Genomic DNA, 25,451 nt, shown 5'->3' with positions numbered 1-25,451 from the left:
CATCAACATCCATTTCTTTCCAAACGCCCTTGCTGAAAAGCCTGGTGCCCCCTTTTCTTTCCTTCTTGTACTGTGGGATATTTGGTTTCCTTTTTCATAAGAATCGTGGGTAACTTAATACAAGTAATCATATTAGAGCCGACTCTTCACGCATCGGTTCACCAGCTGGTACCGGAAAAGGACCCTACCTAACACATAGAGCTGACACATTTCTCTTCCTCATGCTGGTTCTGGGATGCCCTCAGGCTTCCCTACCTCCCACCTCTCCGCCAAAAGGGACTTAGAATCTTTAAGCTGTCTTTCAAACCTCAAGGAATTTCAGGAACTCGCTTACTCTTTTGGGGTCGCGCTGATTTGGGCAGCTGGGTGTGCCCCGCCCCAGCAGTCACGTCATGGAAAGGCGGGGGAGGCGGGTCCGTGCTCACGTGGTCGGGGGCGCTGCGCTGCCTGGAGGCTCAGTTCTGGGCTTTCGGGGTTGAAAACCCCGCCCAGAGCTTAGTTTGAGGCCGTCTGAGGCCGCTTGAGAGCTGACCCTGCACTCACAGGTGATGTGTTAGGATCGAGGTGTGGTTGGTCTCCGTAAGCATGTCGGAGGCACAGACGCTGGGCCAAGGTGTCAGCAGCAGTAGGAAATCTACTGGGTGTTGAGGCTTTTTACAGTTCCCTTTTCTCCCCGCCCTCTCCGCCTGGCCTGCGCTTTGACTCTTCCCAGGTTTGCTGCAGGGTTGGGGGTGAAGGCAGTTTCACTGGTGAAAAGGACGCTTTTAGAAGCCAGACTCCTAACTCTCTCCCCAGCAAAATCGAATTTAAAGCAATAACCTTTGAGTTTTAAACTGTGACATGTCCATTGTAGGTCATTGGGTCAATACAGAAAACTATAAAGAAATTAAAATCACCCGTAGTAACCCTTTTAGACCTTTTCCTAATATTAAAAATACTGCTTTTATTTCTGCAAAATGTAATTTTAAGTATAGTCTTGAATGACTGATGAGGGAAACACTCGTTTATCTTCTTTCTCCTTTAAACACCAGTTCAAAAGGGTAGAATATCGACTTAGGTTAGTCCCCACAACTCAGCTTTTTTGAGACTATCCCAAGAACACAGAATTTCAGAGCCAGATAGTATTTTTGAGTTTATGTGGTTAATCTTTCCATTGTCTGGACTGAGACAAGTGATACAACTTTCTGGGGGTTTCCAAATTAGCTGCAGAGCTGGAACCAGAAGAACTCAGGAGTTCTGCCTTTGAAGTCAGGGTCCTCCCAAAACTCCAGGAGCATGGAATATCAGAGTTCACTTTTAGGTCAGAGATTTTAAATAAGATCAAAAGCAGAAAAGGGAAGAGGGGAGACAGGCAACCACATGTGAAAAGGGGCAATTTTCTTTGGAATTTTGGTACATTTTAATTCCTTCTTACAAATAGAAACAAAGTGACATTTTAAAAAATTCTGAATAGACGCTGTCAGCCATTGGAACAAAACACCTGCAGGAAGAGTTATTGGGAGGTGGGGAGCTATATCTTAGAGAGACACCCAGTTCTTTGGGATATGAGTGCCAATCTCTGCAGAAGTTGACACCGGAACTTCCCTAACCTGAGTGCTGGCGTCAGTGCTTCCCCGCAGGCCTGCCCTCTGGGCAACCATGTGCTCTCTTCCTCATCAGTATCCCTCTGCGGAGGCATGCTCCCTGAGATGCCCCTCTTTCTGACATCCACTCTGGGCCTGTGGCTCTCTTGCTGGGAGTATTGATACCTCTGTTGTCACTTCCTGGGAGGCCTTCTCTTCACACAGGAAACCTCCTTCCTGAGAGCAGAGAGCAGCCTAGAATAAGCCTATCATGAACACCATTGTCAAGACCACGTAAAAAGCTCACCAGAGCCCTATCCCAGTCCTGGCTCCTTTTGGAATAGATAATTCGCCCTTTTTCTCTCTGACCAAGACTGATAATGATGATAATAACTAACACTTAGGTAGTGTTTAGTGCTAGATACTTTACATTTTAGTCCTCACAGTGTCCCAAATTCATTTCACAGGTGAGGAAACCAATGGGGCACAAATAAGCTTGCCTGAAGTCACAGCTATGAAATTCAGAGCCAGAATTCACACTTAGCCTGGCTCCAGAGACCATGTTCCTAACCACTAGACTAGACTAGTCGGCTTGCTCCAGGGGCTTGGCCTTTGCCCTCGGTGGCAGCAACTCTATTTGAGGTCTGCAGCCATCTGCAGGGGATTTGATTTTCCTCCCCCTTTATGGAAAGTGAGTCTGGGGTCACCGTGGCTCCTCTGCCCTCTCCTAAGTTTGCATGGCAGCCAGTTTTCATTTTGTGTCATTTTATTTTCCATAGGCCACATTTATCATATTTAATAACCAAATGTTTGGTTATTGGTTTTGTAAAATTATTCATATGAATAACATTAGAAAAATAGTTTTTGTTAGCGTCCATGTCCTGTTTGGTATTTGGACAAATTGTGAAGGTGTGGCCAGAGAGTATATTCTGGAGTTGGACAAATCTGTCCAAATCTAGACTCTACCATTGATTGGCAACATGTGTTTCTTTTTTTTTTTCAATTCCTTCATTTCATGGTTTTCAGTGTATTCAAGTAATGCCTGTACAAGCTTGATATAGCACGTTAAATAATACACGTGAAATACCTATACAAATGAAATAATACAAGATGCATGAAGGTTAAGCTACTCATCTCCTCCTTCAGTCCTGTCCCTCTCAATCAGCATTAGCCACGTTCTTCTCCAGGGCAGCCTGCTGAGCTTCCACACGGTTGTTTTCCTGTCTATAACAGGAGGTGAATGCCCTGTGATGTATGTAATGGGTGCTCTTTCAGTGGTAGTCATTGTTATGAGGAGGGAACATAATGTGCGTTAGGGCTGCAGCAAGTTGCAGGGAAAAGAGATTCTCCACCTTTCCTGTCGGTTTCTCTATGCTTCTCCATCTTGCAGCCTCTGGCACAGCCTAGAGTCCAGTGGTACCCAGCAGAGGCAGTGCTGTGCACCTCTGAACTGGGCCCAGAAGAGGAAGGGGGAGCACCTCCAGCAACATTCAGGGTGGGTCTGGATTCCAGGGCTTCTGATCCTGGGGCTGGGCTTGTCTGAGATTCACAGGAGGTTAGAGAACGAAGAAGGAAGAGGAGACTGCTTTAACCAACCCCTCTGCTCGCTCGCTCTCTGGAGGAAACCTCAGGCAACTCTGCATACTTCCCCCACTGCACACACACCTCTTCCTGCCTTCTCTACCCTGACACCAAGGTCTCTCCTCAGCCCTGGTTGGCATCGTGCCTGGGTTGCTAATAATAGAGAAGGGTGAATCTGCCAGGCTGTGAATCAGAAGGCTGTCCCAGCTCTGCTCTTTTGCCCTGATCCTGGCAAATTCTTGCGGGGCTGATTTGGTAAATATCCTTGTGAGCAGAATAAGCCTTTGTGTGTTCTGGAAACTCCTGCTGTCCCTGGGGGTAACACCCTCTTGGAAGGATGATGGGGATGCCTTTGGCCTCAAGATCTTAGGACAGCGTTTCAAATCGCTCCAGGCTTCCAAGCTAGCCTGGACTCTAGGAAGAAGGTTTGCAGGTTTGGAGAAGGAGCTGCTTCCCAGGTTCTCAGGGGATGGAAGTGAGAATAGGGAGGGTGTGGAGGGTGCGAAGAGACTGTTTAGTTCTTGCCTAAAAGGCAACACAATATGGTCCTTCCAGTTCTTTCCAGAGCTCAAGAGGTGAAATAAGAATGAAGAACAGCGATCTGCAGTTTTCCTATTATCCAAAAGCCTACTACCCAATTCAGTGGGTTGTTTTGGCAACTTGCTTGGATAAACTTATTTAGAAATTATTTCAGAATTCCTTCAGGCAGTTACCCAACATCCTTTTAAAGTCAAGGTGTGGTATAAGTCCATTAACAAATTAAAATGCTTCCAGATTTCTGTGTTATTCTCAAGGCACTTTTGCTAGATACCTCACACTTGGACGGTGTTTTGTGGTTTGCAAAGCACTTTCACATCTGTTTTCTCACTTGGTTGCCATAATAACCCTGGGAGCTGGGAGGGACATGTCTTGTTATTACCCCTATTTTGCAGATGAGGAAGCCAAGGTTTTTAGAAGATTGGGTGGCCTGGTCACACCGATAGGAGGACTGGGGGGATGGAGGAAACTAGAGCTGTTTTTCCTTAACCATCTTGCCTCCCACTGAGATGAAACAGCAGGATGGTTCCTGGGACCCAAGATCCCTTTGAACACTTGGATTAAAAGAATTTATGAGGTCTTTGTGAGTGTGTGTGGACCTGCTGGTAGTGGCTTTTCTTCATTAAAATTTGCATGTAAGATTGAAACTAAGATGGCTGACTTTCACCATCCCAAACCAACCCTGTTTTTGCACCGTGCTGTAGTGGCATGAATTACCTTGCAGGTAATTGTGGCTTAGGTGACGGTACACAAAAGGCATCATGCAGCAGCCAGATGTTCATTTTACTAAATGGAAAATATGACTCAGAACAGGGGCCAATCTGAGCCTCCAAGCAGGCAAATTAGCCATTGAGGATGAAATCTTCATCTCTGGAGAGGAGAGAATGTGGGAACACAGAGCCCAGAGTCAAGTGATTTGGTTGAGTTCCCCCCACTTTGGTTATTTAGACTTGCTTATACTCTTCTGACCAGACTCTAGGATCTTCTACTGAAATTCTGCAGCAGTGTGGGCAGAATTACAAGTAAAGTGGGTTGAGGAAGTGCTCAGGTGGAAGTGTAGCAGAGAGGATGCGTTTGAGGAGCAAGAGGCTGGGACTCAAGAAAGCTTTATGCAGACTCGAATCTTACAGTGATAACAAGCATTTGCATAGCACATACAAGTTTCATCCTGTGAAGGATTCCATATGATTCCCACAGCAGCCCGAGGATGTGAGCAGAGCAGTGAAAAATATCCCTGTTTTATAGAGGAAGTAGAAATCGAGAAGCAGGAAGGGTGGGTAATTTGCCCAAAGTTCCACCACTAGTAAACCGCAGAACTGGGACTAAAGCCCAGGTCTTCTGATCCTCACTGGGCCCAGCGTTCTTTCCAATATGTCATCCTGCCTTTTCCCCCTTTCTTCCTCCTCCCCACAGCTCCTTACAAGTTCAGCCTGCTGGAGGTAAGGGAAGTGATCATGAGAGTTTTTCCAGTGCTGAGACGTTCTGGAAACAACATGGACCTGTATCTGTGTCCTGATCTGTGCTTCGTGATTGAACTGTCTTGACGCTCATCTCAGGGACTCTGAGGAGTGCTTGTGCAAGTGTTTCCCAGTGTGGCCGGCTTCTCGAATGCTGCTAATGGAAAGTTGTAAGAGTTCCATTTTCCTGTTTCAAGCGAGCATTTCCCCCTTGGGGTTATAGCAACCACTTCCTCCTCAGCACCCGGTGGGTCGTGGTAAACACCAGTTACGGCAGAGTATCCCCTTCTGACAACCTTATTGGTTCCTTTTTTTTTTTTTTCTTGCCTTTAAACACACACACAGAGTTCTGAAGGCTAGGTCTCCTTTCCCTCTGGTTTAGAGTTTTCAGAGTACCCTGCTGTGGCTTTGGAAACAGAAAACCCACACAGAGGTCAAACGCAGTTCTTGTGGAGTCACCTTGTCATCCTGCTTTGTTTTGGAAGGAACTGGGTTGGAGGCAGCACAGTAGGACTACAGCATCTTTAACGCTTGGTAGGATTGCTGGATCCGCTAAACGCTTGTGGGTAAACAGGAAGCTCACAGCCTCAGTGGGTCATTAAGGGTGTTACAAAATAGACACAAAAATCTGAAGTGGGATGGGAGCAGAGCAGGATTTGGTGGGTAGGTACTGAGGAAAAGGAGACAAATGGGGATAGTGAAGAAACCGAAAGGGAATAGGGGATACAAGGAAGGGGTCAGGAAAGGGTGAGTAAAAGGTTTAAAGAGAGGTGCTAATTTTAGATACCTAAAAATATATGAAAACTTGTGGCTGGGTATGGTGGTTCATGCCTTTAATCCCAGTGCTTTGGGAGGCCAAGGCGGGCAGATCACTTGAGGTCAGGAGTTCGAGACCAGCCTGGCCAAAATGGTGAAACCCCGTCTCTAACTAAAAATACAAAAATTAGGCCGGGCGCAGTGGCTCACGCCTGTAATCCCAGCACTTTGGGAGGCTGAGGCAGGTGGATCACGAGGTCAGGAGTTCAAGACCAGCCTGGCCAAAATGGTGAAACCCTATCTCTACTAAAACTACAAAAATCAGCCAAGTGTGGGGGCAGGTGCCTGTAATCCCAGCTACTCGGGAGGCTGAGGCAGGAGATTGGTTTGAACCCGGGAGTTGGAGATTGCAGTGAGCCGAGATGGCACCACTGCACTCCAGCCTGGGAAACAGTGAGACTGTCTCAAAAAAATTAAAAAAAAAAAAAAAAGTATATATATATATATATATATATATATATATATATATATATATGAATACTTAAAAAATATTTGTAATTGCTGGTTTGGGGTTACTAGAATCTCTTCTGAATCTGTCTCAGTTTTTCTTACAGCTTTTAAATCCATGGAGCTCTATCACCAGGAGATGATTGTGGTATGGAGCTGAATCATGCTGGAGTTAGTCAGGTGGCAACTGAGATCAAGGGGGAAATGGAGCAGTTTGAGGATAAATGGGCCATGAAAACCTCCCAGCTCTGCCCCCAGCCATGCCGTGAAAGTCATGGGGAAGAAAGACCCCCATTTGTGTGTTTGTGTGCATGCATTATTAAATAGAACAGTAACAGGGCAGGTCTCTGAGCCTGTCTGGCAGAAATCTTTCCGTAGCAGGAGTGTCCTGCAACTCTCTGGCAGATTTGCAAAACAGTCCAAGTAGAAAAACTTAAATGGGAAACAAGCTTGTCTTGTGTCCTACTTTGTGGAGATAGATAATAAAGCCGAAAGGTCAAGAAATGTAAATATATAGCATGTATCTAATGTATACGGCATATGTACATGTCAATCTATAGCTATACAATATCTACACTATTTATCTATATCTATTCTATGACTATAGGCTTCAGAAGACCTGTCAAAGATTTCCATACATTTAGAGAATTTGGGAGGATCCCTTTATAGGTGAGAGTTGAGACTCTTTGACTGCAGGTTGGGATTTGGTAGACTAGTTCCTGGTACCACCACCTGGTTGCTGTGATTATCTTTAGACTAACCAAGGCTCTTGTGTTAGCCTTCCTTAAATCATCCCCACCTCTAAGCAAGACAGCACCTATACCTTCTCCAGTTCATCCTGAACAGTTTGATGAACAGTTTCTCCAGTTCATCCTGTTTTATTTTATTTTTATTTATTGTTTTTTGAGACAGGGTCATGCTCTGTCACCCTGGCTGGAGTGCAGTGGCACGAACATGGCAGCCTCTACCACTGTGTTCAAGCAATCCTCCTGCCTCAGACTCCTGAGTAGCTGGGACCACAGGTGCATACCACCACACCTGGCTAATTTTTGTGTTTTTTATAGAGACAGGGGTCTCATCATGTTGCCCAGGCTGGTCCTGAACTTCTGGTCTCAAGCAGTCCTCTTGCCTCAGCCTCCCAAAGTTTTGGGATTACAGGTGTGAGCTACTGCATCCGGCCCATCCCTGTTTAAATGAGAATATCCAGAAGATTGTCCTTGTCATACACTTGGTGCAGTTTAAAGTATCTTTGCCACTTGTCAGAAACAGAATTCTGGTTGGGAAGGGCCATCATTCTGAGTGTGGCAGGTTTTTGGTTTATTAATTGCTGGAACTGGGGTACAGAAGCCAAATGCAAGCTCTCCACCTGGGACCTTCTTCCTGTTTGTCTGCCCAGTTCACACTTGTCTTAGGAGCTGCAGCCTGAAACAGTGAGATGGCTACATTGCCTGATCAAATCTGGGATTTATGAAGTGATAACACCTCCCAGGAGATAGATTTCTTCGCCCCACCCCAGTGCTTCCCACCCATGCCCAGGGACCGGCTCTTTATCTCTGGCGTGAAGATTCCTCCCACTTCCCTGTTGCTGAGATCCTTAGTCCTTTAGAAGGAAATTCTTTCAGCAGGGATTGCAGCTCCAGGTTAGAGTGGGAGTGGGAAGAAAGCATGCCCCTCACATTGAAAGAGTACTGGTCTTGTCAACCTAGTATCTGAGCCAAGGTTGAGGACAGCTGCCTGGGACACACTTCCAAGTTGCCTTGGGGAGTGCTCTGTTTGGCCTTTGTTACAAGCAGGTTTTCAAAGGCAAAAGGAACAAGGAAGTGGGCTGAGACAAAGTTGTCTGACAGGAATCCTCCCGGGTTTACAGAGATAACATTGGATAGTGATTGCTCTATACTGTTGAACTGTATAGTACAAGCGATGGTGTCAGCATATGTCATTTTATGGCTACTTAGCATCAGTTAGTCTAGAGCCCACATAGCAAGTGGCTTCAAGAGGTGATTATTTAGCTCAGGCGGGGAGTGAGATGTGATCGCTGTCACATTTCGGTGCCTCTCTGGGTTTGATAATTAAAGGGGGTTTGGATTCTCAGATAAAACGTTTTTCTTTCTCAGTCTAAAGTGGAGAGTTTAAAAAAAAATCCATCTTCCTCTCTCACTTGGACAATTACAGCAGCCTCAAAATGGATCTTTCTTGTTTTCACCCTTTCTCTCCTGCTTTCTGTTCCCCGGGTGTACTCTGTACACAAGCAGAGTGAGCCTTTTAGAACATAAGCCAGACTATGACACTCCTCACCCAAAACCCTCCAGCAGCTTCCTATCTCACTGACATAAAATCCGAAGTCCTAAGAACGGCCTAAAAAACTCTGCAAGAACTGACCTCATATGTGATATGTTCTCCTCTTTGTTTACTCTGTTCCAACCACTTTGTGGTTCCTGTTGGCCTTTGAAGCTGCCCACACACCTGTCTCAAAGCCTGTGCACTTGGCCGCTCCCTCTGCCTGCAGTGCCCTACCCTCCACCTGTGTATGGCTCAGCCCCTCACTTCCTGCAGAAAGGCCATGGTCAGCTAAGCCAGCACACCCCTCTCCCTGCCTCCCCGGGGCTCTCCCTTTTCCCCTACCTGGCTTTATTTATCTTCAGGATACTCATAGCTGCCTGATGCAATATGTCTTTATTTGTTTATCATCTGCCTCTCCGCACTTAGAATGTAAGCTGCTTTAAGGGTAGGGACTTCATTGTGTTCACTGCTAAATAACCTGCAGCTAGAACAGTGGGACATCTGTAATATTTGTCAAACAATGAATGCATGTGTGCACGTGTGCGTGAATCCATTAGCAACAGCATTTATTGGGTTCCTTTACTAGGGGCATCACGTTTGTAGCAAGGAGTAAAAAGATGGATACTACGGTCCCTGCCCTCAGGGGCTCACTCCTTTGATCTGTTCTTTGTGGCAGGGTTTCCCACATCAGTCTCTTTTCTGATCCTGTTCTTACCCATGCTGTTTGAATTTTGGGAAGGCCCCTCCACCCTAGGAGTCTAGCTGCTGTCTGTCATCAGAATGATCCTACACTAATGTTTCTGGGCTTCTAGAGTTCCTTGGGGTCTTCACGGAGCAGTCAACCCATTCAGGGAACAGTTTTCAGTCCTGAGCTCACAGAACCTACAGCAAGAAAGCCCTATATCTCCCTTAGCTGAAGTGACCTTTTGGAGAGTGCTGTGTTCTCAGATCAAATACAGGAAGGAGCACTGAAGGTGTAAGATACGGCAGCAGTTTCTTTATGTTACTTGTTTATTTGGTGTTCTGTATATTTTTTACATTGTAAAAGCAAACTAACCAGGCTACAGAAATTTCGAAAATAAAGAAAAAGAATGGGTATCATCATAACCCTACCATCGTAATGAAACAGCTTGATTCTATGAATTATTAATTAATTGGTTAATTTGTATTCTACCTTATTTAAAAGATTTGCAGATACTTAAAACAAATATGCATCTAGTACAATAGAATATAATAACTGAGAAATCAGAGCAAAGGGTCAAATTGTTTATCAAAGCCAGTATAAAGTTAATGTGCAGAAATGCATACTATTATAACTACTCTTATAAATTGGTATATTTCTTCTTAGCCTAAGTCTGTATATTTTTCATAGCTTATTCTGCTCCCCACCCCTTAATCTTATAGCAAAAATTTCCACGTTTCTGTCTTAACTCTTTTTTTTTTTTTTTTTTTTTTTTTTTTTTTTTTTTTTTTTTTGAGACGGAGTCTCGCTCTGTCGCCCAGGCTGGAGTGCAGTGGCCGGATCTCAGCTCACTGCAAGCTCCGCCTCCCGGGTTTACGCCATTCTCCTGCCTCAGCCTCCCAAGTAGCTGGGACTACAGGCACCCGCCAACTCGCCCGGCTAGTTTTTTTGTATTTTTTAGTAGAGACGGGGTTTCGCCGTGTTAGCCAGGATGGTCTGTCTTAACTCTTATAGTTAAGGACTGAATGATCAATCCCAAGGATATGCCCCTAATTTGTTTAATCATTCCTCTATTGTTGGAAGTTGGGCTATTTTCACTACTATTGTTATTAGAAACAATGGCGTAATTAACATCTTTGTGCATGTAACTTTTTCCATATTTTGGAGTATTTCCTTAAGTAGATTTCCAGAGGTAAAATAACTAACTGAAAGGTTGAAACATTTTTATGGCCCTTGTAGCATATTCCTGGGCCGATTTCCCAAAAGGTCATGTGCCTTGGGGATGCCTCCCAGCAGTGGGTTGGTATGCGTCACACCTTACTCTCCTCCTCACCAGCACTAGGATTCACTATTTAAAAAAAAATATTTTTTTGCGGCCAAGCTCGTGGCTTACGCTTGTAATCCCAGCATTTTGGGAGGGCAAGGCAGGCAGATCACTTTAGGTCAGGGGTTTGAGACCAGCTGGGGCAAATAGTGAAACCCCATCTCTACTAAAAGTACAAAAATTAGCCCCGCATGGTGGTGCGCATCTTCTAGTCCCGGCTACTTAGGAGGTTGAGGCAGGAGAATTGCTTGACCTCTGGAGGCGGAGATTGCAGTGAGCCAGGATCATGCCACTGCACTCTAGCCTGGGTGACAGAATGAGACAATGTCTCAAAAAACAAAAACAAAAAGCAAAACACAATTTTTTTTTTTTGCTAATAGGCAAACAGTATATTGTTACTTCATTATATGTATGTTGAATTATATGTATGTTGCCAGGTTATCTATTGGCACCTGAGATTGTTTTTACCCATTTGTTTGAGTTCTTTGTATATAAAACTTAACCTTTCAATCATACCTTATTTTGTAAAATATTTTCTCCAGTTTATTTGACTTGCTCTTTGGTTTGCAGGTGTCTTTGCTTTAGATACTTTTAGGTTTCACGTTTTGGATAGTCAAAGTTCTTTATAATTTTCTCTGTTATTTACCTAGAGACTGTAGTCCAAGTTCATTAGCCTGGCGGTTGAGGCCTGTGTTGGCTTTGTTATTCCAGAAGCCTCACCTTCTGTTCTCTTAGGACCTTCTTGTTAGGAAGGTGAATCAGTGGTGCATCTAGCATATTTTACACTAGGAGTACAATTTTTTTTTTTTCTTTAGATGAAGTTTCGCTCTCGTTGCCCAGGCTGGAGTTCAATGGCACGATCTCTGCTCACTGCAACCTCCGCCTCCTGAGTTCAAGCGATTCTTCAGCCTCAGCCCAGGTGCCCGCCACCACACCTGGCTAATTTTTGTATTTTCAGTAGACACGGGGTTTCACCATGTTGGCCAGGCTGTTCTCGAACTCCTGACCTCAGGTGATCCACCTGCCTTGACCTTCTAAAGTGTTGGGATTAAAGGTGGGAGCCACCACGCCCAGCTCAGGAGTAGATTTTTTAAAATACTCCCCTCCTCTCGTAAGAAAGTTATTTCAGTAATTAAGAAATAAATGATGATGAAGATGACCAGAAAAGAATTTCAGACGGTTAAACATTTCTGTTTTTGATTTTTGTGTATATGATGCCAGCAATAAAAAAAGGGGGGCGGGGAGTAATGAGTTTAATGACGCTAATGCTTATTTGAAAAAAGGGAAAGGTTACACTTTTGTAGTGGTCTGTAGTGAATAAAACTCTATAGTTTCTGGTTTTGAGTCTTCTGTAAACTGATCAGACTTCGTAAATACCGATCTTTGCCTATTCATCATGATCAGTAGACAAAGCCGCATTTGTTGGTCTATCTTCCCTCAAAGCTGGTTGCAGAACGCTTTTTATTCCTGTTAATTTTGAAAAGTTTCTTTTGGTTGAAACAGCAGATATACAAATAGGATAAATCTTAAACATAAAATTTGGCAGAAATTCACAACAATCCCATTTCACAGTAAATTCCAGACATTGCGACAAAGTCCTGTTCCTCATTTCTTCAGGACTGAATAATATCTCGTTGAAAAGTTAGAAACATAAATAAAAACTCCCAAGTGGTCTGGTAGAATGAGAGGATGGAATAGCCCAGGTTCTATTTCTTTGTCTTTACAATGACTTTGCTTCCAGCCTTTATTTTTGATCTGGTCTTCAAGCTTAGGAACACATCGTACCACAGGACTCGGGGGACAAGCCACCCCAAAATGAGTGCCAATGATACCAAATCCTGTGAACTTGCTCTTGAAACATGGGTAGCTGAGTCCACGGGTGTCAGGGGCTGGCTTGGCAACCAAAATATGAGTTCTTTGAATTAAATTCCATAGAGAATGTAATGTTTATTGAAAGGTAATTTAGTCTGTGTGAATTTGAAGCTTACATGTATTATTAAAAGTCAAGAAATAATGCAGCAATTGTTTAGAATTAGACAAAAGGTTGTTGGCAGGGGCGGGGAAGGGGGGGTCAGTGTTAGATTATGTTTAAATCAGAATTGCCAGCTCATGGTCGCAATAAAAAGCCCATCAGTTTCAGTATTGTTTTAAATTCCCTACAGGCAATTTTCCCTCTTATTGCCTTCCTCTGCGGCAGACCGCTCAGTGCTAGGCCCTTGGTGCTGAGCTGAGCCGAGCTATGCCAGGCTGTTGGCTGTGCTGTTGGTGCTTTTTTGCTTCTAGGCTTTTGCTTATGCTTTTCTCAATCCTGAAACACCAACCTCCACTTCACACATACACACACACACACACACACACACACACACACACACACCCCTCATTTTCCTCGTCTCTTAAGACTTAGCTTACATGTCACCTTTTCCATCAAGCTTCCTTAATTTTTTCCTTTTTTCTCCCAAAGTAATAACTTCCTCTTCTGAATTCCTGTAGCTCTATCCCAGATCTGAAGGAGAAAGCGCTCCCAGCTGTGTCCAGTGCATCCAGGGACAGCACTGATGTCAGAAAGTGTGGGTGGCCTGATTGGATGAAGGAGCCCAGGAGCCAGCCCAGGTTACCTGCCTGGGTCCTGGTTCCGGAGCTCTCCTTGTTCGCCTCTCTCTCTGATGGGCTGGCCCTGGTAGTGGGACCTCGCCGAGTCTGGAGGCTGCTGCCTCTGGTTCTTGGCCTCTGGGTGTGAGGCAACCCTTACTCAACTTACCTTTCTGCTTCAGAAACCCCACCTTTAAGCCAGATCCCACAATAAGGGCTGGGCATTCTGGGCACTATTCTGCTTTCTCAGCCAGACTCTTGGATCTTGGCGGGGTTCCCACGTGTTTATGTTAGCCTATATTTATCGATTCCCAACCCTGGGAAAGCAGTGTGCCAGGTAGGGCCTAGAGGTTCGGCAGTGAACTGGCCATTTCCAGCCCTCAGGGAATGCTCGCTCTAGTAGGGGTTACACTCATGTCATCAGCAGACCATGTGAATGCGCTCTCAGCAGAGAAGCAAATGCATGTGTGAGGTATAGGGGAGAAGTAATTAGCCTTTTTGAGTGCATTGGGCAAAAAGTGCAAAGAGGAGGTGATAATTGCGCGTGGTAAAGAATGAAGAAGAGTTCTCTAGGTAGGTTAGGGGAAGGGTCTTCCAACCAGAGGGGCCAGCACAAAAGGTTCAGGAGCATGAAGCAGTGTGGTGTGGGTCGGCAAACACAACCAGATCAGTTTTGCAACAGCCCAGGGAGTGAAGGGACGCATTGGTGGGGAGAGGGCGAGAGCCCTTGAGAGTCCCTGTGTGGTCTGTGGCCTTTGTCCTGCAGGCTTTAGGGAAGCCACGGAAGATTTAAAGCAGGGGAGGCACATGATGGAATTGGCATGACCAGATTGATGTTTTAGAAAGGTCTGCAAGGCTGATGAGTGATGAGGGTTGCAGGAAGGCACACCCAAGGCAGGGCAGGCTGTTGTCATCTTGGAGAGATAGGAAGAGCAACGGGTGCTGGCCATAGGGAGAGTTGTCAGAGTGGTAAATTAGGAACTTTGATGATTGACTGGATGTTTTGGCAGCCCTCTTCCAGAATCTCCTTTGCTATCCCTGAGAGTAGATCTTAGGGTCTCCCATGGAATTTGTGACCTCATATGTTCAGTGTGGTCCTATTAGGTCTGTGGGGTCTGTTTGCTGGGGCATGACACTGCACATGCTCTATCTACCCAGAGCCCCTGGAGCCCCTGGCCATCAGGGAACCATGTCCGCCACATATGATGCTTTGGTAAGGAGCTGGTAAGAAGCAAGATGACCTCTTGCTCCTGAGGGCTGCAAGCACTTACAGCTTCTCCCTCTGAGCTCCTATGGCTTGATGGGAGCTGGCAGAGCTTGCCAAGTCATGCCCTGATTGGGTGGCCTGAGTCATTGCTGCCATGGCCACAGGCACCAGATCCCACTGTGCCATGTGCCCCCTTCTGGTATCACAGCTGCTCACTCTCCACATGTGGCCTTAGGGAGGGCTTTGACGCAGGTATGGGATGGATGCCTTTATCACTTAAACCTCTCCTCATCTTCTGAGAAGCCCATTGGTAGCTAGCCTTCTGCAGTCATGTCTGTCATTTCTTTGATTTTTGGGCAGGCAGGTGGGGAAGACCGCAGATGGCCAGGAGCGTTTGGGTCACCCCTCAAAATGCAGTTGACCGCTACACTGTGAAATCCTCAGAGGCCACAGTGCCCTGTGATTTGCTCCTAGCATTTTGAGTGTTGAGTTTCATTGCCAAGATGATAGGCTTCCTCCTGGCCCCACCACAGATGCTTCTGTAAGTGTCTCCTCGCCTCACCTGGGCTGGGCCATGGCTAGAAGTCCCAAATGCCAACCATCCCCGGTTCTAAATTGCGTTCTAACTAATTAGAGGCAGAGGTTGGTCAGAGTCAGGTACTGCTCAGCCACGACCACAGTGATGTTCCACTTCTCCTGGAGGTGGTACCGCAGGCGGGGCCAGGTTGGTGGGGCTGGATGGTTTAGAAATCCTGGCTTCCATCTCAGCCCCTGCAGGTGACCACTGAGGTAGCTTTTGTGTGTCCTTTCGTTTCCTCTGCTACTTACCTCATCAGAGAGGCCTGTTTTGGCTTGGTGTTCTGTTTCGTCTTTTAGACCCGAAGGGCCATATCTTACCATGCGTGGTGTGTGTTCAGGTTTTCAAACACGTGCCTTGTTTTCCTACCTAGTCTTCCCTACAGTTTTGGGGTTGAGGCCTTGCTGTCCTTTTTCATCTCTGCAGAGGGAGAAACAGCAGCTCAGCAAAATAGGTGACTTGCCTGCACTGACATGGCCAGTGAGTAGACTACAGTTGAGCTCTTTGGTTTTCCTCAGCACTTTCCCCTTTGTCTCTAAATCCAGCAGTTCAAACTCAAATGCCACCAGGGGCCAGGCAGATGACCTGTGTCAGCGGGGCCCAGTGACAGGGGAAGGGAAGGCCCCATCTTAAGTGGCTGCTGCTCAGCCCCACGCAGGGGCCACTGTCTGGGATTACAGGCCCAGGATTTCAAAGAGAAATTGGGAATTCGGATTTTTGTGTGCAATCTGATTTTTAAATGTTGGCAGCTAATTTAGAAAAAAAAAAAAATGTAGCCGAACAAAGTAAGTCTGCTGGCCTCTGTCTTATATCACCTGGCTGCTGGTCACTCACCCATGGCCTTTCCTCCTGACTTAGGCTTATGGGGACCCTCTGCTGGCTGGCTTTCCTATTAAGGGAAAGGGGGAGAGGAAAGGGAAGAGGAAATAGTTCTAGGAGCTTCTGGTCCATTTGCATCGTGCTGGCCACACACTGTGTAAATAGCTCAGCTGCCCACATTCCCAAGGCAGATACTTTCCATGCGCCTCTTTGGCCACTTTGAATCCTGGGGCTCTTTGGCAGTTTATCAGCTCGCTTTCTTTTCCGAAGATTTAAATGACGACTGCCTGAAAATATTTTCTTCAGCTGGGTTTTTCCTTGGTGACTTCACTCTGAGACAGATGTGCCCTAATAATAGCATTGAAAGTTAAGGGGAATAAGTCAGCCAGCTGGTTCTGTTCCCTAGAAATGATGTTACAGTTCCTAAATGTGAGCTCTCCCTGGAGACCTTGGAGGGGCTGAGCCTGCAAGAGGGCTGTGGTCACTGTTAGAGTCTGGAGTCCTTCTCCCTGGGACAGAGTCCCCAAGGCTCTCTCCTCGTCCCAACGGGACACGTGTACTGCCTGGCACACAGCAGATGGACATTGCAAAGGAGGTTTGCTCTCTTCGGAGATGGTCAGGGGCTGTTATTCAGCTCCTGCCTCCTGAGCCTAGAGGCTCCAAGCTTGGTGAGACCTAAACCCTGACTGCACAAAGCAGACTGTTCCTCCAAGTGCCTCTCTCGTGCCTGTGTTCAGGCTCACTGACTGGAAGGACTCCCAGAGGTCATTTAAGCCCGTTCTTCAGCCTCTATCATTCCAGAATACATTTTTCAGATAACCCGCTTGCATTCCCTCAATAATGTTTCATTTCCTCTAACTCAGTAGGAAGGAGATGAAACAAATCTAAGAGAACCAGAAGCCTTCTGTAAGCTGTGCAGGCAAGAGAGTGACTTTTGTGGGGGCCAAGCTTTAAGATCCCTTAGATAGAAAACTGGACCAGCCTCTACGGATGTTGATGCTCTGTTTCTTGGTTTTGCTTCTCTGTAAATCTGAGGGAGAAGACAGGAAGGACCTGAGGTGCAGCCCTTCTTTGCCCCTGTCTCATAGGAGATCCTCACCTCACCTTTGTGAAAACCCATGGTGTCTGTAATGATCCCAAAAGCTGCTGCAAGAGACCTCAATATAAAGGAAATGATAACCTGGACGTGGTGGCTCACACCTGTAATCCCAGCACTTTGAGAGGCCAAGGTGGGTGGATCACTTCTTTGGTCACCTTAAGTCCAGGACTTCAAGACCAGCCTGGGTAACATGGCAAAACCCCATCTCTACGAAAAACTAGAAAAATTATCCAGGCATGGTGGTACATGCGTATAGTCCCAGCTACTAGGGAGGCTGAGGCAGGAGGATTGCTGGGTTGCTTGAGCCCAGGAAGTTAAGGCCGTAGTGAGCCATGATTGCGCCACTGACGCCACTCCAGCCTGGGAGACAGAACGAGACCCTGTTTCATAAAAAAAAAAAAAAAAAAAAAAGGAAGAAATGTTTAATCATTGTAGCCTGAAGCAAGAAGTGAAGGAAACAGTTTCAGGGTGTCCCTGCTCCTGGTGGGTGGGAGAACCTGGCTGAAGGAGGGCGTGCAGGCTTCCAGGGTAGGAGTTTGGGCAAGACCCCAAGGTCTGCCCTGGATTGGGACACAAACCTGGGGGCACACCTTTGCCCCTGTTTGCGCTCTGGGAATTGGAGGCGAGACTGGTGCCTGCCTTTCAGGGGCCCTGGGAGGCTCCTGTCGCATGGGGAAAGTGTTACGTAAGCATCCACTGCCACTAGCAGGGCCTGGTTGACAGAGATGCACGGGGAAGGGCGATGAGTCAATCTGTTTATGAAAATCACACATATCGTCACACATACCGTCAAGATGACCTGGGGGACAGCTGAGCTCTGAGAGCTGATGAGTCTTGCTCATACTTGGGGGTTCTCTGGTGTCCCTTTTTGGCAACCTGTTTCCTGTGCTTCCAGAGGTCTGCACGTGAACAGATGCATGACTGCTGAACTGAGACACAGGGTCTCTGCCCTGAACAGCTCTGGTCAGGAGAGGGAAGCTGGGTGACTCATAGCAGAATTCAGAGCTGCGCATTGGCCACTGCTGGGGCAGGGCTGCAGACGCTTCTTTGGAAAGCAGCTTGGGGTTTCTGGTTCTCTCTGCAAGTCTACAATCTCACTCGCTGAGTGCCATTTAGCCACAGGCAAATCAGCATAATCTGTCAGAAATATGAATTGTTCCAGTGTAGCTTGATAACTGCTTATAAGCCGTCATATGGTATTCAAGTCCTTCCTCAAAAGTTTCCGTGTTAGAAATTCCTTAAGTGGGAGTTCCCAAAACTCTGGCTTTGGAGTTAGACCAGGGTGACCCCCTTAACCAAATCTCTTACAAGATCTTTTTTGCATTCCCAGAAACTACTTAAAAGGCAGTATTTTGTCCATTAATGTTCTTGGCCTAGAGAGGTAAACTTTTAGCAATTGGAGGTTGAGGAAATCTTGTCCCTTCTACTATATCCAGTAGTATCCTAAGATTTTAAAATGTATAACCTGAAGTTTTTTCAATCTCAGGAATCTCTGAAAAAGTACCAGGGGTTACTAATGAGCTGCTCACACAGAAGTAAGTGTGTTTCCTTCAGCAGGGCTGTGCCTGAGAGAGCTTGGGGGAGAGAAGATGACATTTTAGATTCTTGAACTTTCTGCAGAAAACTTCCTTTTAGATTCCTGGCTTTGTAACTGTCATCCTCCAGCATGGGATGAAAAAGTCTGTTTCCACTTGTGGCCACCTAGCAGAGCTGCCTGTGTCCCTGTTGCCCAGCTCAGTCTCCCGGGGAATAGGCAGAGTTCCTTATTTCAGATCCCAGGTCCCTGCAGGAGGTTTGAGCGGGGGAATTTTCAGGAAACACGAGCACCTCTGGTGGCTCCCGTGCCAGGCTGCCTCATCATCCGTGCACTCCCTCTCACACCTGGCTAGAAAGTAGCTCCTGGACATTTTGGAGTTCCAGAAAGACTGTTTCTGGCAGGGAATAGGACTTTTTGTTGGGGATCCACTTCCTCCTGGCTGTGGCCTTCACCTTCTGCCCTTTCCTTGTGGAAAGGTGGGATTCAAGGCTGGGATCAGGGATAGAGGAGGAGGTGGTCAGACCCTACTGCTAACATCTGCTGGGCCCATACAGAGCTGCCTCCCGTACAGTTCATCTGACCCATAGGCTCTTGACCTTGAGGGGGTCAGACCAGACAGTATACGTGAGAGGTATGCAATATGTATCTGCCTCTGTTGAGTGCTCTTGTGTATGTACCAGGCACTGCACACAGAGAATTTAATTTAACCCAGAAAACAATCCTTCAGGATACATGGTATTTCCACTTTACAGATGAGGAAACTGAAGCTCAGAGAGGTTTGGTAACTTACCTAGTGCCACCAGCCAGCAGAGGCAGAATCTAAATCTGAGTTTATCTGGCTATAATGTTACCTGTTCCACATGACAGGAAATGAGGCAGCCCAGCAGAATGATGAAGAGCTTGGAGCCGGCAGCCAGCCTGCCTGACTACACATGTACAGAACATTGGGCAAGTTGTCTCATGACTCTGTGCCTCAGTGTTCCCATCTGTAAAGTGGGACAGTGACAGCACCTCTGTGATAAGTTGAGAGACTCTTATCACACACACATAGCAAATACTCAGCCCTGTGTCTGGCTCTGGTAAGCACACGAGCTATTTCTTGAACTGGCACTAGAACAGCTCGCATGCTGTGGACTGTGCTCCTGCCCTGCTTACCTCTCTGTGGGCTATAAAGGAAGGATTAAGCAACTCTAGCTCCCCAGACCAGGGAGCTGTTCCCAAGAAGGTGTGTTGGGGGTGGGGATGGGGCTGAGTCCCCTGGATGGCCCCTCTGAGAGAATGGCCCAAGATGGAGTCTGCAGGTGCTCGGAGGTTCCAGAACTTCAGTGCCAATTGTCTGCCGATCAGTAAAGGCCTTCGGTAAATTTCCACCCTCTGTAACTTGGCCTTCTTGTTTTGCATTTACCAAAGTAAAAATAAAATCTCTGGGGAGGAGTGAACGAGCGCAGGGCGGGAGAGGATCTGCTGCAGGGGTGGCCCTTAACCAGCTGGGCAGAGCCCAGGCACCCTTTCCCAGAGGAAAGGCTGAGCCCTTCTGTCCTCTGAGCTTTATCCATTAGGAAGTCAGCCTGGAAAGGCTGCTCACCCTCCTCATGCTCTTCCCCAGCCCCCTTGGCCACTCCCTGTTTCCTCCTATTGTTGGTCCCGTCCTAGCCTCCGGACCCAGCAGCCTTTGAGGCCTGGGGGCCCCTGGTGTGAGCTCTGTGAGGCTCCTGGTGTGAGCTCTGCCAGGCCCCTGTTCAGCACAGCATTTCCTATGCCTTCTTCCTCTCTCGCCTCTCTCCTCTAGCCCTTCATTATTTTTAGTTCTTGAGAGGATGGAATCCAGGAGGGAGGAGAGGGAAGAGCCAAGTTAATGACCTTCTCACCAGAGATGGAGCATTTGCTGGGCTCTGCCCAATAGGGAGGGTTAGGAACATTTCCATTTTGGGTGAAGGACACCTCGATTCTTGAGTAACCAATAAAAGACTCTGGTTTAGCAAGATTGTGGGCCCCTTTGGTGCCAGCTCCTATACAGTGTGGATGAGGGAAGGAGTCGGGACCTGAAAGAGTCGCTAACAGAAGAGCATTCTTTGCTGGTGTCTCCAGTGTCCCTGGCTCCTGCAGGACACTGGGGACACCCATGAAGAGATGTTCCCTGCCTGCCAGCAAGGGCATACCAGATTGAGGGATGGGAGAGTGAACAAACAGTGACTAACCTGAGTGAAATGTTGCCCTCTAAACCCTTGAGTGAAAAAGAACCCTGGGGCCCGGGGCCATCCAGGCTGCCAGCCATGGGGTCCTGGAGAGAAACCCAGGCAGACCAAACAGGAAATTCCCACAAACATGCCCCCTCCTGCTGCTTGGAGAAGTCTCTAAAAAAATCCAGGTGGGACAGGTGAACGTAAAGCAGTGTGAGCCTTGGTGTAGGTGTGCTTTATCTTCCAGGCCTGGGCGCTTACCATGTGGTGGGCCCGCAGGGTCCTCTTATCAGCCAGATGCCGGGAGTATTGGATTCCCGCTGGCTGTCCAGCCTGGGGGACATACAGAAGTTTAGGACAAATCCCCAGTTCCCCAGGAGCCTTCCTGCCACTGGGAGACACTCCAGCTTCCTGCTTCACGAAGCACTCCAGCTTCCTGTCCCTTCCCTGCCCCACCTGCAGGTCTGCTGTGCAGGTGCCCTTCCAGGAAGCTCTCCCTCCACTCTTCTGCATATCCACATCCTGCATCTCCCTCCAGCTTTAGGGAGGATTCCAGGAATGGCGTGGGGCTGGAGTGGCTGGAGAGACTTCAGGGAGAAGGTAGGGCCAGCTTGCAGATTCCAGGGGTTTTGCTAGAGGGAGAGGTAGGATGTGGATACACAGAAGGGAGGAGGGAGAGCTTTCTGGGCAGAGCATCTGCACAGCAGACCTGGAGGGGGAGGCAGGTATGGGATGTCTTGCCCTGACAGATTGGAGTGGGCACACCAGAGAGTGAGTGTGGGGCAGTATCTGGTGGCTCTGTATCCTGGAGGGACCCTGCTCCCTCTTATGGGTGGTCATGAGCCTTGGTGAGGCCCTGGGCTGTTCCTGGAGCCCCGTCCTTGACGGCTGGGCCTTGGGCAACCTCCTCTGGCAGGGTTTAGGGCTTATGGTGGAAGAGGAAGAGTGGCCATGATGGAGGCCCCCTGGGTGCCAGTCTGGGTGCTGCCCTTGGCCTAGAAACTGGGCCTCTAGTTGCAACAGGAAAAAGGCAGCTAAACAGGAGACAGCTGGGCAGTCACTCAGGGTTTTCCTGGCTTTGGCCAGAATGTGCTGCTAGGGGTCGATTGAATATGGTGGCATCCCTCAAAAAGGGTCAGCCAGGTGGGGAGCTCCAGCCTTCAGCCTGACCAGGTCTACACACTGCAAACCAGGGGCCCGGCAGCCCTCACAACCTGATTGGGCCTGGAGAGGACAGAGCGCTTACCTGGAGCTAGTTTAGCTAGTTCACTGAGCTGGTTCGTGTGGCCCCTGCACGTCCTGGCCCCTGCAGGGGGTCCTGGTCTGCAGGGGCTGGTAAGGACCCACCATACTCGTTCTCCTGCCCCAGGCCCAGCAATTGCTTCTGAAGGAGGGACTTCACCCGCCCGACAGCTCTCAGTAATCCCTACCCTACGCTCATGGGTTCCATAAAGGGCGGGGGAGAAGAACCTCGTGCCTGGTGCGCAGCGCTATGGAGGATGTTCTGTGCCATCTAGCATGCGAGAACATCACACGGTGGATGGGGAAGGGAGATGAAATAAAACCTTACTCCGGTCTTTTCTGAAAGTGCTTTTGCATTTGGCATTTAGGGGGATTTTCTTGTTTGCTAAAGGGGGAAAGGCAGTTAGTCTTAAATCCAGACTTTTATTTTTAGCCGGAGCTACCTGTCCTGCCAAGTCCTTGGGCTTAATTTTTCCGATCCTTGGTGTCTTGGTTTTGAAAGCTCTTCCCCTCCTCCCCTCCCAGCTCCTTTTTGGCAGGGGCAGGTTTCGCTTTTGGCCCCAGCCAGGTTTCTAACCAGGGCTACAGGAGGGAGCTATTGAGCCAGGGGCCCTACCTGCCTGGGCTTGTACCCAGCTGCCGCCAACCCAGCTGGGCCCTGCCAGGGGGAATACAATGAACAAAGTTGGCGACCGCCTCCACTCTGCAGCCTAGGAGAAGCACCAGGCTTTTCCCCAGTGAAGGAAATAATGATCACTAGGGAAACCCTAACTGCTTTTTTAGAAAGACCAAATGAAGAAGGAAGGAAAAAAGGATTTTTTCCAAACATGGAAAACTCAATGACTCTCACTCAGACTTTTGCAAGAGCAGAACAAAGACTTTGACACAACAAATTCTCCCCAGGCAGGGGCGTTCTTCATCCACTTTCGGGGCTTTGTTAAATGTGCCTTCCCTGAGTGTGTGTCAGTAAGGACGTTCTGGGAACAGAGTTGGAGGGAGGGGAAAGTAGGCCTTTGTTCAGGCCTCCCCCATCTGAAAGGTCACTCTTCTGACAAAGCCCTTGCTGTTTATGTGAGGCTATTTTATAACTAGGGGAGAAGTAGATAGCCCCGGGTCCGAGAGAGATGATGGGAGCCCAGTAATCCTTGGCTGAAACAAAATCCTTGGAATTAAGTGGCACAAACCTGGACTCTGTGTGATTGGACTCTGTGTGACCTTTTGCAAGTTACTAAACCTCTCTGAACATGTTTCATCATTTGCAAAATGGAGACAACTGTATCAGTGTTGTGAGAGTTACCTGAGCTGTTAGTATAGTATCTAACATCATGTTAGACATATAACGTGATATCTTTGCACACACGCAGCAGAGTTAGGCTGGCAATACTGTTTTTGGAGTGTTAGAGGGTCCAGAGATCATTTCCCATTTCTGATATTTTAGAGATTTCCTTTCATCTCTTTTACTCAAAAACAACAACAAACAGAGACTCTTTCTTTATGATTATCTAAAAATAAAAGCCAAGTGATCAAACTGTTTAAATAAAAAGAGAAGTGCTGGAGGAAATTGGGGGAACAAGTCAGGTGAGAAGGAGGCTAAGAACAGAATAGAATGTAAACCCACTTTAGAAGATGAAATTTGCCAAGCAATCTTATTATTCACCTTGAAAATATCTTTCTTTGGCAGTGCCTAGCAGAGTTCCACATATGTGAAATAAGATGCTTTGGGAAATCATTCTTCTTTTTGCAACGTCAGTGACTTGAACCAGAAACTGGTATTGACTCACCAGGGCTCTGACTCTTTCCAAGTTACACATCTAGGGGCCTGAGGAACTGCCCCATGAGTCCCCAGAGCTGCCGTGGGCATGGATGAGAAGCTTTGTAAGCAATTAATCACACAGTTAACTCATCTGATCGCCACTGGCCACCATCAGGCCCTCTGAAAGTGCCTAGTTGGATGCTTGCCAATCTGCTATGCCTTGGAGGAAAAAATTATTTCAATTTAAGAAAATAGACACAGAAGCAAAAAACCAAAGTGAGCCTGGAAGGTTTGCCTATCCGTGACAGTCTACAGAGCAGCTGCTTGTGCCTGTCACCTGCTCAGGCTCTCACGGTGACTGCATGGGGAGGGCAGGGTGTGTGCATTGGTACCTGCCATGCCCAGTGTACACTGAGGTTTGCCTATGCCGCAGCTAGAAGGCGGCAGAACAGAGGTTCATTCCAACCTCTAAACCTGAATTGCGTTCTGCGTCATCGTCCTGTCTTATAGAACATCCAACTCTATGGGCTGCCTTTTAGGATCTTCATGGAGGGGGACAGAAGTATGTATGTCGCTTCAGCCCTTAATGTGCAAGGTAGTGAAACCACTGTGGGCCTGGCAAAATCAGCAAGAAGGGGGCTGGAGGAAGGGCAGCTGTCTTAGGGGTACGCTGGGACTGGAAGGAGCTGCCTTCCCGAAGTCCTCCTTGCTTCTCTGAAGTTGTCCCAGCACAGCTGTGGCTTCCAGGAGAGGAATGTCAGGGCCCTGATAAGGAAATGGAGTGGAGCCCACACCTGCCCAGAATGTGAACTTTCTTCAGGAGCCTCTGACTGGGCTCCTGATGGGCAAGTACAGCCCCTCCCACACCTGCTGAGTTTGATCTCCCTCTTCCTGGATGCTGTGAGGCTTGGCACCTGCCCAGCCAGGCACTCAGGAAACCTGCTGGGAGTCTCTGAGGGCCCACCAGGGTAAACCAAGGTCCCTTTCTTGTGTCAAAGAGAACTGGGATGGAGGTGTGCCCAGGGCTCTTTGGAAGCACCCAGGAGGGGCAAGGGAAGGCTTTCTGGGAAGAGGGTATCTGGGTTGCATTTTAAAGTCCACACAGGAGTTAGCTAAGCCCTGAGCATCCACAGTCATTCTTCTGCAAAGTCCCTAATAGCAGAAGCTGAAACCTTTGTGGGCCTAAGGTGGCATGGGGACAGGTGTGTGGAGCAAGGAGTTGCCTGCAGAGCTCCACAGGCCCGAGAGAATGTGAGCCCAGGCATGCTGCAGATGGTGCCATGTGTGGATGTCACCAGGGCTGCCAGTGTCATGCAGTCCTCACAACACACAAGTGTCTGCCCCCAGCGTCACAACTTTTTCTTCTCCCACCCGTGCCAAATTGCATTGAGAAGCATAACATTGGTTTGGAGGGGCGGGAAGTGGCTGGAAAGAAGATGGGAAGTAGACCCCGGCGGGGCATGTGGGCTGAGCTGAGGAATTGGAAGTGCTGGCCCTGGGCTGGGCAAGTGGCCGCTGACCGGCTCAGACAGCACTGCAGGGACAGGAAGCAAGGCCAGACTCTGAAGAACATGCAGAAGGCTGAGGTCTAGTTGCCTCCTCACCTCTCCTGCCCGGCCTTTCCAGGAGACCTCTCCGAGCCCCGAAAGAAGAGCCACAGGTGCCTGCGGCCTTGAGCTTTCCCCTGCCCAAGGATTGAGGAGCCTCTGGTCATTGCCTGTGAGCAGGCCACAGAGGCCTGCAGGCCTGGGGTCACCTGCTG

At 47.9% G+C, this 25,451-nt stretch overlaps 1 protein-coding gene and 1 long non-coding RNA gene across 2 annotated transcripts in view; both read left to right on the top strand.

Moving 5' to 3' along the window:
• The window catches only part of ITPKB (inositol-trisphosphate 3-kinase B), a 108,822-nt gene that overhangs the window by 59,388 nt on the left and 23,983 nt on the right, over nucleotides 1-25,451 (top strand). The gene's annotated exons all lie outside the window — the stretch shown is intronic.
• Nucleotides 5,520-24,168, top strand: LOC115899029. The gene is made up of 2 exons (XR_004058634.1): nucleotides 5,520-5,671; nucleotides 23,618-24,168. It is a non-coding gene; the product is annotated as an uncharacterized LOC115899029 (long non-coding RNA).

Source organism: Rhinopithecus roxellana, chromosome 8 (genome assembly GCF_007565055.1).
Source record: "Rhinopithecus roxellana isolate Shanxi Qingling chromosome 8, ASM756505v1, whole genome shotgun sequence".
NCBI lineage: Eukaryota > Metazoa > Chordata > Mammalia > Primates > Cercopithecidae > Rhinopithecus > Rhinopithecus roxellana.
The sequence above is the reverse complement of the archived record's forward strand: the minus strand, read 5'-3'. Positions and strand labels throughout refer to the sequence as shown.